Below are 13,955 nucleotides of genomic sequence, written 5' to 3'. Positions count from 1 at the left end.
TATATCATCTTTGACAACTGTCCAGGGAAAAAGGTATACCCACTGTAGCTGAATGGCTGGTACGACAGAGATGGCTATAGAGTTTAGTGACTTATCTAAACTCAAACCTCTTGATCTTTCTTCATCACTATACAAAACGAAGTGTACTGACCGTTCTTCTCTCACTGACAATTTTAACACTGGTAATTTTAAAAGATTTAAGGCTAGATTGAAAAAAAATGTTTAGGCACCTATAAAAAGACAGTAAACTACAATTTCCCAGCTTAGCAGCTGTTGGCCCCTAGACATGCCTAAACTAGTAGTTTCCTCTGTTTTAGTCCAAAAGTGCCTAAGCACCCTCCATTATGTCTTCTGGGCACAAGCAGAACTACTCCAGCTCAGCAACTGCATACCTTTCACCTATGTAGACCTTCCTAGCATCCAGATACTAGGTGGAGACTCACCAAAGGCTCTTGAGGGCAGCTTGTTAAATGGATTTACTTCAACTTACACCACCAGCGAAGAGTTCAGTCCTGAAGAGGGAGCAGACATCCTTCCATTGGCCCATTTGGAAGGTAAATGTAGACACTAGCAAGCCTTTTAGGCAAGAAGAAAATGGTTAAAACACTCATGGATTACTTGGGAGACTTGTATTTTAGGGTCCTTTGGGTCCAAATCAAACAAAAGGAGGTATTTTTTCATCTGAGATGTATTTAAGCTGTGAAACTTTCCTCCTTTTATACACAAACAATGAATTTCACTCTCAGAGGGAGACTAGGTTTAAGCCAATCAGCCTTAAAAAATCAGATTTCTGAAGTAGTTGATATATGAAAGTCAGCTTGTTGGCAATGCAGGACACCCCAAAACCCTGATGTTATAGAATGGCCTTTCAACATAAGTTGAAGGTAGCCTGAAATCAGAGCCTTTCCATAGCTCCCCAGACGGGAGAGCCGTCTGCCTTATGCTGCTTCATTAACACCTTCTGGCTGCGCCAAGAAGTAGGTTAGGAGTCTCTGGTTCCCTGTCTGTTTTAAGTGATGTTTGCAATTGTTTTACTATTAATGCCCTGTGAAGTTTATCCTGAATGGCACTTAATGTTGCATGATACAAAAGGAAGCCAAATATGAAAGGAAGATCTGTTTAGGCCCAAGGTGTCAACTTAAATAGATCATCCGTATGAAGAAACTGCTTCTGTATAGTGCTGCCAAGGTTCGTCCCAGGGTGTGTTTCCTCATCAGTCACGTAAATTTTGATAGTGCAAATTTCAGCTACTTGAGAAACTTAAATATCAGAATTGCTGTATATTTTTAGCTTCTATGTTTTTCTTACCTGCACAATTTAACACCCCATGTTTCATCCATGAGATGCTGAAAGCATTCTGTTTTTTGTGTGTATATTCTTAAGTTTTTATACAGCTGTTGCATAATTCCTCTTACTTGGCGTGTTTTCATCCCATTGTTTGGCTACTAATGCATGTTCATCAGTAATGATGCTGTGTAAATTACAAGATGGTACTTAACTGGAAAGCACTGCAGGAAACGTTTCCTTTTAACATACTTTGACTTTTAACTAGAAAACTTTCAATCCTACTAAATCACAGGAAAAAAAGGGGTTTGTGTTCATTTATAAATTCAGTTCCAGTTTCAAAGACAGTAGAGTTAAGAATAAACATAATAAAACCTTTTTTTATAAATGTATCAGCAATTTTTGTGTAAAGCAGTGTACTGTGCAGTATTTATAAATCAGTAAAATTTATAAGTCGGTAAATAGTAAACAGTAAATGTTGAGGGAAATTGTCACAGTTTTTAATCTTTTCTTGTGAGGAAAGATAACTAATTTGTATTGTATTTTGAATAACACTTACTCACCCATGTGGATAAATGTCATAGAAGATGCGAAAGAGCATATGACCAGTGTCTGTAATTGCATTTACCTTCATAAACAAAAAGATTAGCATAAGCAGGATTCTCCAGAGAATATTACCAATCAGTCTTCAAAATGAGAATCCTATGAAAGACAACAATCATTGAAATCCAGGTTCCAAAAGTGAAACAACAAAAAAAACAAAAAGCCCTAGAAAAATGACCCTTAAGATTATATAGCCTTACTTCCATACCTTAAAACCATTAAGGCATTTGGGCTTTTGTAATACATATAAATATCTATTGTCTAATAGAAAAATGGTGTTTAACATTTACATAAATATTCTAGAAACAACTTTGACACTTGCCCCTTTGTTCTCTCTGTGTTACACAAAAATGCATTCAAAGAATGAAGGTGGGGAACAGGGAAATCATTTCATAGACGAATTCTGCCAGGTTACAGGTTTTGTATTATAAATGACAGCTTTTAATTATATGACAATATGCCATTATCATGTCTTATTCACTCTTCGTCTACCATGCAAGTTAATTAACAAATGAAGCTAAGCTTCTACATACCCCTGTCTTGCTTTAAACTAAATTGAGATCATTATTATAGTGGTGTAAATCTGGATCAATTCCACTGAAGTTAACTGTATTATTTCAGAATCACACTGATGTAATTAGAAAAAAAAAAAAAAGGCCCTGCAGGAGGAAATTCTTCAATGTATTTTCTAGCAAGCTGAAATGTATGGTAAGAGCAGCAGAGATCATGCAAGGCAGATTGAGCAGGGTCCTGCAGATGAGATGGAAATGCTCAGAGAGCAAGGGAGCAAAATTAATTCATAGGCTAGATTTTCCAGCTCAGCACAGCTCTCGTCTGCGCGATGCCCTTCTTACCCTAATGCCTGAGGGCCAGCCCTAGCAGCATTGCATTGGGGGAAACAGGGATCTTGGCAGCAGGCATCCCAGGTAAGCTCTGCCCCGTGGCAGCAGAACAGGTAAAAGGAACTGCAAAACAAACAGAAATGTCTCTGACACATTTCTTATAACTTATATATGCTTGGTTATGTTTTCAGCCTCTTTGGGGGTTACATACCTGCCTTAGGGCTGCCTTAGCTTAGTAGAGGGAGAGCCGCTGTAAGCACAAAGGCAGCAGGACTAGGCAAACGGAGCGGAGTTCTTTGCATTTCCTGATGTTCTTCCCTTCCCTTCCTGCACCTTCAAAATGCGCATCTCCCCTAGGACCTGCTGCTCTTATTTTTCATGATTTCTAGTAAGTACATTTTGGAAACAAACTCTTTCATTTTTTCTAATATATTTCTAGAATTGTGCCTACTAGTGTTTAATACAGCCCAAAGGAATGGGACGTGGGTCCTGTGGAAAATAGCACGAGACCCTGTAGCTAAAGGCTTTATTGTTAGTCATACACAGGAGGTGGCAAAATAAAGAGTAGTTCTGGCATGAAAATTAACTTTATCTGAACAGCATTGTAGAGTTCTAATTTCATTGTTAAGGGCAAATTTCAGATTAAATGTGTTAAGCATTCAGACATTTTTTTCCCTGACTGACAGTCCTTTATGCCAGCGGTCAAATCACCTTTCCTTCCCTCCTGCTGCTAATGCCATTTGTGCTTTTCAAATCCTTCTGCCTTTAATGCCAATACAGATGAACTGGATTGGAGTGTAATAAACAGACCCACCAGGGACTGAATAATGAGAAGGTGACATTTCCAGAGGGAAACCATATTTTTGAGAGTACGCATTGCTTTTAATTAGATCCCTCCCTCCCGAGTTCTTAGTTTTTGAGCTTTTCTGTAGCATATACACATGCACATCTCAGAAGTTCTCTCTAACTCTTTTATGTCTCTAGCAACATGCAAGGGGAATCCAGAATTACTGGTAACTCACAACCAAAAGGGGACCATCAGGTAAGGGGCCAGTTCCACAGGAAAGCAGCTAAGATGTCTGTCACTTTTTCTGACTCGCTTGTTCCCTGACATAGCACATAGCTGGGCCTAAATACAGTATAAATTGTTTGAAGGCGATAGCTAGCAAAAGAACCTCAAATCTGAGCTATTTCTTGCATAGTCCCACTAAAACCACAGCAAGTGCATCTAGTCTTGCATTTTCTCTCTGGGCTCATGATATCCATGTCATTCATTATATTTCTTATAAAGCTGTGTGTCTGACTTCTCTTCAGCCTGTTAACAAACATCCTCCAGAATTAGTTCAATATGCCAGAAGCTAAGCAGCAGAGAAAAACACATCATTCAGAGAGGCTCCCTGGCTCAGGTATTTTTCTCCCCTTGCATGTGCATCTCCTATATGCTTAGAGTAGGGCTATGTAGCAGTTCAAGTGTAGTGCCCACGCTAGAGCTAGATCAGGACCAGGGCCCTGCTGATGCACGAGCCACAAGGTAATCCTAATTCCTCACGGCAGCATGAAGCAAAACAGCAAGGCCAGCTCCAGCAGACATCGGGACCAGCTGCATGCTCAGCCCCTGTCTCAGGACAAAGCACAGGGACTCCCAGGGAGATATTTCTCATCTGAGAACCACTCCCAGAGCTCTCCTTCCCTCAGCTCCCTACGGTAGCAATCTCTGCCTTCTGACTTTTGGTCCCAGGGAGAATTTGCTATGCTGTGCTAGGACTAAGCAGTCGTCTCTCCCTCTCCCCTCCCTGCTTTATACCATTACAAAAAGAATATACTAAGTTTCCACTAGTCACAATAATAAAAAATGGAAGATCAGTTCTGCATCAGTATTTAATCTTTCCAGCCATGCAGAATAAACAACAGCATAGACTTCTCTGTTCCTGGAGAAAGAGCATGGCTGATTAGAGACTTTAAAAAGCTTTCTCATTGTTTGAGAAATCGATGCTGGGTGAAATTCCGAAAGGTACAGTTCGTACTCAATAAACCTATTAATAGCGACTGGCAAATTAGACGGCATTTTAATCTCCCTAACGTCCATCCAGAGATTGTTGTGGCACTCCATTCTTTGGTTAATGCAGTCAGGAACCTTTAAAGAGTTGGTTAGCAGAAGCTTTCACAGTATTTGAACTAGTAATTGAAGACAGGAGACAAGAGGTGAAAAGAGATCAGACTATCTGAAGAATATTACCAAGTCTGTTGTAGTATATCCACATGTTATACTCGTGGATAAACAGAAAATTATCCTTTGCAATAATGCAGTGTTTGCCATTAATAAGAGATTCTGAATGAGATCACAAAAGCATCTTTTTTTTTTTCCTCTCAATTCACTGCAGGCAATAAAATCCTTCAATAGCTACCACAGAAAATGAAGTGGTTAATACAGATTTTATATTTTAATTAACTTGCACTGCAAGTTTTCCAGAGTGTAAATGCTGGGTCTGCAGGGAGCACTGAACACGCACATGTGTGCAGTCACACATGATGTGAGCAAATGCAGCAATTTCACATGCTGCTTGCATCTTTGTTTGCATTTGTGAATGTTGAATGCACTGCAGTGACATTGCTTTATGGATGCGTCTTTTTGACACCCAGGGATTAGATTTGTGAATAGTCATTAGGTATCTCTCTTTTTAATAAATGCAAACCTTATATTTGTCAGAGAAGATATTTTCTTCTGCCTTTTAAAGGCCTTCTGCAAATTCAGTGCTCCTTAGTTATGAATTTATGAAATCATTTCAATTTCTGGCCTTTGTCTAATGCAACTGATACAGCTTGTTCTGTCAGCGTAGATGAGTCCCTTGGTAGAAATGACACTGTCACCACTAGTAGTATTTGTAGTTATGGGAAGTCTAGCTCAGAACAGTCAAATTTCCAAGCCCTTCCAGACTCTGAAAATGATGCTGCATCACTTAGTCTGCATGGAGTCTCCAGGACAGCACATCCATATCAGTGCTCCAGTTCCAGCATCGTCCAATATTTCTAAAGAGCCTCCTAAGCTACTCTTCCTGGGGAAGGTCCACAGGCACATCCCTGTACAGCTCCCCAGGAACAGATATGAATCTCCACCTACTTGCTTTCTCCAGGGAATTGCACACAAATCCTTGCATTGCTATCCTTTTATTTATTTGTGTCTTTGGTGTACATATGCACCCCATAATCAGCTCCACTGAAAGCTGTCCCTCTAACAGTGGTCCACAACCCAGGGATGATGCTCTGAACTGTCTGAGCTCTTCCTAAGCCATAAATAATGAGTACTGCCACGTTCCCAGCTTTTAGCCACACACCTTCTGCCAGCACACAGTCTTTGAATAAGTTATGTCTCTTTTGACCAAAAGCGTACTGCAAAAAAGAAGAATCAAAACATAAACAGCAAGAACTGCCTCCAAGCTCAGGCTGCAGAAGGGTACCCAAGAGCCTTCATTATGGAGATGCAAAGTAGGTTAAAGTTGTTGCAACAACCTCAGGAAATTCAAGGAGGGCTTGAAACAGGCCTTAGTAGATACTGCAAATCTTGCTCAGAACAAGAAATGCTGAGCAAGGCTTGTAACTTTGTGAACATTACAAGATTTTTTTTTCTATGAAGTATCCTGATTTTCAGACACCTGAGGAATCATCAGCACCTGATTTCTAAATGTGTATCTTAATCTCTTAGGTAACACTTTGGTTTCAGCTCGTTAGGACTAAAATGATCACTGCTTATCCTTTTTTCTCTGAACAACTGTGCCTTTCGGGACAGCTGCATCTGTGAAGTCATTAGCAGTAGCAAGTGTGCAAGATGGGTGATCCAAACCAGCTATTACCCTATTTACAAATGCCTCTCCCTGTTACAGACATAAATAACAGTTTTGTCTCCTATCAACAGAACAATACTAAACAACATGGCAAATCTCAGTTACCATCTAGAGAGCTGTTCTCAGCTGTCCATTTTCCAGTGTGGAGTCTTAAGCTGTATTTTCATAGATATTTAGATATCAAAATAATGGGGCGTGTGCTAAGATTTATGCAAGTACAAAGGTAACTAGCTCTGATTCTATTCTGGATCCTTTGTTTATCAGTTCTGTGATACCTAGAACCTAAAGCACGTATCCACATCTTCAGACATCCAGATACCTGCAAAAAATGTACATAGCTTTCTACATTGAGTACCAGACCGACAGCATCATGTGTCTGCTTTCAACCAGTTTTGAACTCTCTAAATATTTCTTTTTTAAATTTAGGTACCCTACCCTGAATAGCAACAGTCAGGGCACACTTTGCTGATGAATCATACACTCCATTCAATCTTAAAGTGGCTATAATGACTCCTGCATATGCATATGTACCTGGTGTATTTTTAAATATTTCACTGAGTCTGACCTTATGGTGCAATTCCCAGCTCACTGAGTCATATCAAGGGAAAGGTTATATTTTCCACTTTTAACTTCTGCTCTGTTTCTTTATAAATAATTTGAAAATCTGAAAAACATTTGATCCCAGAACTACAAATATACCTCCTCCAACAGCCCAGGAAATATTTGGGCTTTTCATTGGACCCCTTTTAGAAATAATCTGATTTGCACAGTGAATATTGAATGTGAATTCACCTATGGAATCACTTAGTGCCTAATGAAATCTTTGTGCTTGTATTTCTTCATATACAACCAATCTTCTAATGACGTCACCGAAACTGGGAGAAAAACTCCTTAACACCAATATAGCATTAAGAAGCAGGCATTCTCTTTATTATGGCACCAGGTACACGGGGGATAGCTCCACCCAACGTGCACACCGTGTGTCGCATCATCTAAAGTTTATATTGCTCTATCATATACATACGCATTAAATTTCCAGGAATTATTATACATATTCATTCTATTTCCTAGAACTAATTATCATAGTTACATAATCATTACGCATGCGGTCTGAGTCTCTGGTGGTCCCTAGTGGTGTCAGAAGAGGTGTCACTCAGTGTCTTGCCTGAACTTTGCTCTACTTTTCCATACATGGTCTCAACTTGGCCTGCTTCCTTGTTTGAGAAAAGCTGTCTTGGTCCTAATCTTGGCTCCAACTGGCTTCTGCTGGTTTATCTGTACTTTCTCAGGATGTATCAGTCCCAGCTGCACCTGTGTCCTTGGGTATGCTTGTCTGAGGCTCCTGTTGAGACTCCTTCTTGTCCAAGCTGGTAACAGTTCCCCCATTCCCCCCCACCCTTTGAGACTCTTTCTTGTCTGGGGCCTTTGATAACAACATCTCTGTTCTGCACTTTCTTCTCTTACTATTTCATCTCTTCCTAAGCATCGACTAAAAGTTTTTTTGCAATACTCTGATACCTATCAGATTAAAGGAGACCAAACACAAGCCTCTTTAAATAGTAGTTACAGCAGCTACTTACAAAGTCCTTGAAATGACCTGTCCATTCTGGGCTTGTTTCTGGGGCAGGGGTTATAAAAGTAGCAAAGCTGCAAAAAAGATTACAAAATGTGTCAATTAAAATATTCTAGGGAGAAGCAAAAGTTTAGTAAAGCTTCACATTCTACTGAAATGTTATCCACCTTCCCAGGATGAGAACCAGAGCAGCTGCTGCTAGAGGGAAAAGCTGGAAAACTCAGTTCTCCAGCAGGAAAGGGAACTTCCAAGACTGCAGGGCTCCCAGGCTGCTGGGCTCAGGGCAGCAGGAGCCAGCAGCTATCAAGGACTTGGAACTGACGGTTCTGTCAAAGAATGAATATATTATGAGACTTTTAAAGTTAAATCTCAGCTTTTACAAGTAAGAAGAAATAGAGGGGTTTGAAAAAAGCTCAGCAATGACTAAATGGCCTATGCAGCTGAAGAGACTGGATGCTGGGAGGCACGAGGGAGGTGAGGCTCTCAATTCCTGGCAGCAAGTCTGGCCCCTGCAGCCACCCTGCGCTTCGAGCCATCCATGCTGTCTCTGCAGAGAGAGCATAAGGAAGGGAAATGACACCTGCAAAAAACATTGCTGGCTCAAAGGCCTCCACAGGCATTGGCTAAGGCCAATCCTTCCTGGCCCCTGGAATGTTAAAAGCACAGCCTTTTGCAATGGAGGTATGATGGTTTTCCCCCACAGATGGGGGTGATCAGCAGGGGGAGTGGTTATCAACAGTTTCACTGACCAGGCATTTAAATGCTGGTAAAAACACACACTGTTGTTGGTTAGAACAGCTCAGGTTGGTCAAAGGCTGTGCTAATTATCATTAGTATTCACTCCCTAAGTATGTAACAAATATACTCATAACTTAATTGTCATGTGACACCATAATTATTTCTATCTAATACTGCATCTGTGTAACACACACATCTGAAGCTCCTAGTGCTTAGTGACTAAGCTCTGGGGACTAAGCTACATTATGACTAATGGGTTTTGAGCATCTGGTTCTACACCCCATTAATATAATGTCAGAAACCTCTATTAGAGGACAATAGGAGTTCAGGAAAGAAATCCAAATGTCTGTGGCTGATAATACTGGACACACAACACCCAAATCAGTGATTTTCTATATATAACTCCAGAGCTGAGCTAGGCATTTTATTACAGTTAAAATATCCGAGCATGAATTTTTAAATAATAGATAAGGATTTGCATTTTAGCAGATTACAAAAATATTTGCAGATAGTTGTGCCGAAATCAGTTTCCCTGAGAGGAGAGCAAAGATGCACATGCACCAGCATAAGGTGGTGCACTGGTTGGGCTCTCAGGTAAATGAGAGGATTGTTTCTTGTTTCTGTTTCTTTCAGATTTAGTGAATGACTTAAGGACAATGTTTCTTCCACATTCAGCCTTCTCAAAGCACTCTAGCTGGCTTTCTGATCCTGTGCACAAGCCCTAGAGAAAGCAACCGAGCGAGCAAGTGTGCTAACCTTTCTTCATATGGATAGTGGCAGCTTTGAACACCATATTTAAGATCGGGGCTACCTGAGAAAGCATCTTCTTCCTCAGTGTCACCAGGGCTTTGCTCAGTTATCTTTTCTTCTGTTATAATAATTCTTCCCTCCTCTGTACTGTCTGGGGTAGAAGCTATACCTTACCACAGGTTTGTAAAGTGCTTTCATTTGAAGTCTGCAGGTAGGACTGTGATTGAGGCAGGCATTTGTGATCTCAGTGCCTTTATTGGCTCGCTTCAAAATTAGCTAATTGGGCTGGGAGTTTCTATAATTAATTTATAACGAAAACAAGGCTGGAAGTGTAACTACAGAACAGTAGTGGCTGTCCTGGCAAAGGGAACCACTTCTTCCTCAGCAGTACTTATGAACTAATGGCTGTACAACTTAGTTTAAAAGAATTTTTAGTATTTGTATTGTGGTAATGTTAGCAAGGAACTTACAAAACTGAAAGAATATTCATTTCATTTGCGGGAAGTCCTGGATATCATTACATTTAACTTTGATGCCTAAAGCACAACCTAATTGCATAGATTTTTCAGATGGAGCCTCTTCATTTTATAAGCTTTTGTCAATCCAAATCAATTTAGCACACTGCCTCCGGAGCCCTTGAAAACACAGAAGCTCTTACGGCCAGTTTCTGTGGCAAGGGCCATAAAACTCTAGTCAGACTTCCTAAGTAGCGAATCCCCAGGAGCATTTTCACACCAGTTTTAATAGCTCAGTCCATGACTGCTCTCTCAGTTCTCCCAGCTAAAAAATTCTGCAATCACTTCCTTACCAAGTTAAGTGTAAAATATGGGATGTGTCATTTGATCTGCAGGAAGGGTTTCAACTTCTGTATGTCCCAGGAAAAGAGAAATGAGAAGATTGTTTATTTAGTTCATTGGCCCTCAAAGACAAGAAAATCATACAGATTATCTGCTCTTTGCCTTGTTTCACACATCAGCCCTGCCTGAGGCAGGTAAAAAGAGGCCAATTCAGCAGTCACTGCATCTGCATGGAAGGGATTTGGTCATTAAATTTCTTTCTTAGTAGCTAGCTACTGGAAGGAACATAAATTAGCTGAATGCTTTTTGGCTCTGACATGCTTTTAGCGGCTGGATTTTTCTGCTGTCAGCAGAAGAGAGCTGCAGTGAAGTCTGCCAACAGCACTGTAAATTGGAGCACAGCCAGTGTTTCTGCCATAAACCTCCAAGGTATATTTGCCCTTATGTAATAACATTTACCACAAAGGATCGCAAAGTGCTTTGAAACTGCACAAAATATATTCAGCAAGTGATTGATCGTCAGGGCTTGTCCAGGGCACAGCTATCCCTACACACACTGTAAATTTGTGGGGTTTAAATAGCAGCATCTTCCATTCAGCTTTTTAAAGCATGGTGTGTCTGGGGTCTGTGTTTCACTAGCTATTGTCTGTGGGATTTGTCCTATTTAAAATAAAAATTGGAATAGAAAAGAATGGTAATACTGAACATCATCTTGGCTCAGTTCTTTGCAAATGCTTATTTACATCAGAGACATATATGCTTGTCACCGTCTTAAGAGCAAGCCGGTATAACCCCCCGAAACACTTGAAATGTGATGAAACCATAGCACAAGTTCTTCAGGCTGGAATTGAATTTCAGGTCCTGATTAGAGTCCCAGCATCCTGGAGAGATCTTAGCTATTCAAATTCTCATAGATCAAAGGTGGCTGGGATTCCTGGTACTTCCTGAGTATTTCTACCAATGAACAAATGGAAACTTGTAGTTGCAAAGTGCAAATCTTCTGACTATTACCTTAAGGCCTTGAAGTAGTTTATGTGAACACTGCCTCCTTCTCTCCCTGCTGCTACAAATAGTTAAACTTTATCAAGTAATTTGTAAATTATTTCTCATTCCTGCTTGGAATGGATAATAACAGCTGTCTTTATCTGGGGATCCTTCAGAGTGAGGGACAGAACAGGGACTGCACAATTGCAGAGTTGGGAGAAGCTTCATTAAAACTGATATCTAGAAATGCTGAGAACAGTGAAACAGGATTATAGAGTTGTTGAAAAGCATTAAAGTCTTTTTTTTTTTTTTACTCGGAACAGGAGATGACTCAATGCACATTACCAAACAAATGAGCAACCTGAGGCACTTTAAAATAAAATCCAGTAAATCTGAATCATGGGAACAATCCAAATATAACAAGCCAGCAGGACATGCTTCCTTAGGACTGAGTGAAAGCTCAGTAAAAACAGCAAGACAGAGAAAATCTGGTCTCAATGTATAACCTAATCTTAGCCTACAAAGAAGGCAGCAATATCCAAAGGACAGAAAGCAGTGGGGATGCAAAACAGGATTAATTAAATAAATCAGAAAGTTTTCATCAACTGAAAGAATTAAAGCCAGATCAAAAGCCCATAGGTAATCCATTGGGATTTCAGTAGGCTTGATCTCAAGATCTTAAAATTACAAAATCATCATACCACAGCAGTACTCTAAATAGGAAGAAAAAGCTGTTCTCTTCCACTGCACAATAGCAACAAACTGTTAAAAGCTCTTCATGAACAAAGCACGTCAAGATGCTAGTTGAAGGGGAGTTGTCCCGTGGGCAGTGCTGACATTGTGACTAGGTGGTCATTCATCACTGGCTGGCATGAGGAAAATGCCCTTAGCAGTGATCCAAGATTAAATGTATGACAATCAATTAAGCTACAGGAAGAAAACTAATGTTAAGTGAATTAATGCATTTACAATATACAATTCCAAATCATATCACCTGCTAATAGAACCAACTTAGAAAGCTGGTATTAAAACCAGTAGAAGAATTATCACAGAACAGAAACTCTGTGGCTTCTACTGCCAGAAGCTTAGGGAAAACCTGTACCATACCAAGATGGTTTCAGATGTATAAATTATTCGGAATTCAGAATTGGAGAAGGAAAATCCAAATCCCCAAAATCGCTCTAGCAGATATTCTCAGAAACAAATATTTGAAATGTTTGAAGCTTTCTATTTTCAGAAAGTTTATGACATGTGATGCTTAAATTTCAGAAGAAAACAAATTCTAAACTAGAACACTGTATTTTTTTAAAAGCTTAGTGTCCTAAGAAGTGGTATTTATGCATTTGTGCTGTCTATCTGTATGCTTATCCATGTAGAAGACAAAAGGCCAGATTCCTTGTGTTTTATAAAAAAAGTTTTTAAAAGGTATTTCAGATAAAATAAAAATCATTTTTGCTAAAGTGATTTTTACAAAATAAGAAATGTCCATAACTTGATGCTTTCCTACAAACTCAGTTGGTGAACAAGTATCTTCTGTTAAAAGTGTTTTTGATTTACAGCTACAAAATTAGGTCCACATGCCATATGTGAACTCAGCAAAATCAAGTTTGCTGCTAGTTGACATGTTGCAGAAATAAAAAAATCCATTTCATATAAGTATTTATAACCCAGAGTGAACAAGATTTAACACTACTACACTAACCCAGGGAATAAAAGAGGTCTGAAAAAGACCAAGTTGAATAATAGAATAGAACAGAATAAATTTACCAGTAAAATACCTTGCAAAACATATGTGATATCTAAGGTCTCAAAGGCAAAAACATGGCATGCAGAAATAAGAAAGTGATGCCGTATGGTGGAAACTGTGGATTTTAAATAAACTATTTCTTTGGTTCAAATTTCTGTGAAAGCCCTACTGCTCATTATCATTCAAATACACAGTAAATGAGAGGCCCCTGTCCGGAGAAGCACAGTGCCTAAGCACACAAGACAGAGAGGGCCGACGGAGGAAAAGGGAGCTACACTGAGATGAACTGAATAAGACCATGTAGGACAGGTGTCCCTGCATGAAACTGAGAGACAAAACTATTCCTTACCTGTCATTTTGAGTTCCCTGGGGCCTTGGGATTGATAATAAATGTGTGATCGGTAGTGTAAGAGTTGGATTTCCAAAATGCATGCAATGGTGCATATTAGTGCAGCCATGAATCTGAAAAGTACATTTCCATGGAAATGCTTGTTAAGAACTGGGGCTGAAAGTGTCGTTTCTGCTGTGCTGCCCTTGGGCAGTCCAGTGCCACCTCCTGAACACTGCTTCTGCTTCTTCTGCGTAACCAGTTATGTTGCAGCTTGCAGCGTTGGTTTCACATTTTGGCAGCATGAAAGAAACACTAAAAAGAAAAAAGAGAGAAAACAGTTTTAAAACTACAAAAACTGTCAAACGAGCTAAAGGCTAGGCACAGTAGCTGATATTACTCTTACCTCACTTTTACATAATCATTTCTTGGTTTACAATGTCTCTTTAAGGAACGTATATTAAAATAAC

General features: G+C 39.7%; 1 long non-coding RNA gene across 1 annotated transcript; it reads right to left on the bottom strand.

The window, feature by feature from the left end:
* Positions 1 to 1,872: 1,872 nt before the first annotated feature.
* On the bottom strand, positions 1,873 to 13,722 carry LOC136995443 (uncharacterized). Its single transcript, XR_010887019.1, has 3 exons — positions 13,507 to 13,722; positions 8,149 to 8,215; positions 1,873 to 1,986 (listed from the first exon to the last, which is right to left on the bottom strand). It is a non-coding gene; the product is annotated as an uncharacterized lncRNA (long non-coding RNA).
* Positions 13,723 to 13,955: the final 233 nt, after the last annotated feature.

Source organism: Apteryx mantelli, chromosome Z (genome assembly GCF_036417845.1).
Source record: "Apteryx mantelli isolate bAptMan1 chromosome Z, bAptMan1.hap1, whole genome shotgun sequence".
In the NCBI taxonomy this organism is placed as follows: Eukaryota; Metazoa; Chordata; class Aves; order Apterygiformes; family Apterygidae; genus Apteryx; species Apteryx mantelli.
This window is presented reverse-complemented; position numbering and strand designations above follow the sequence as displayed.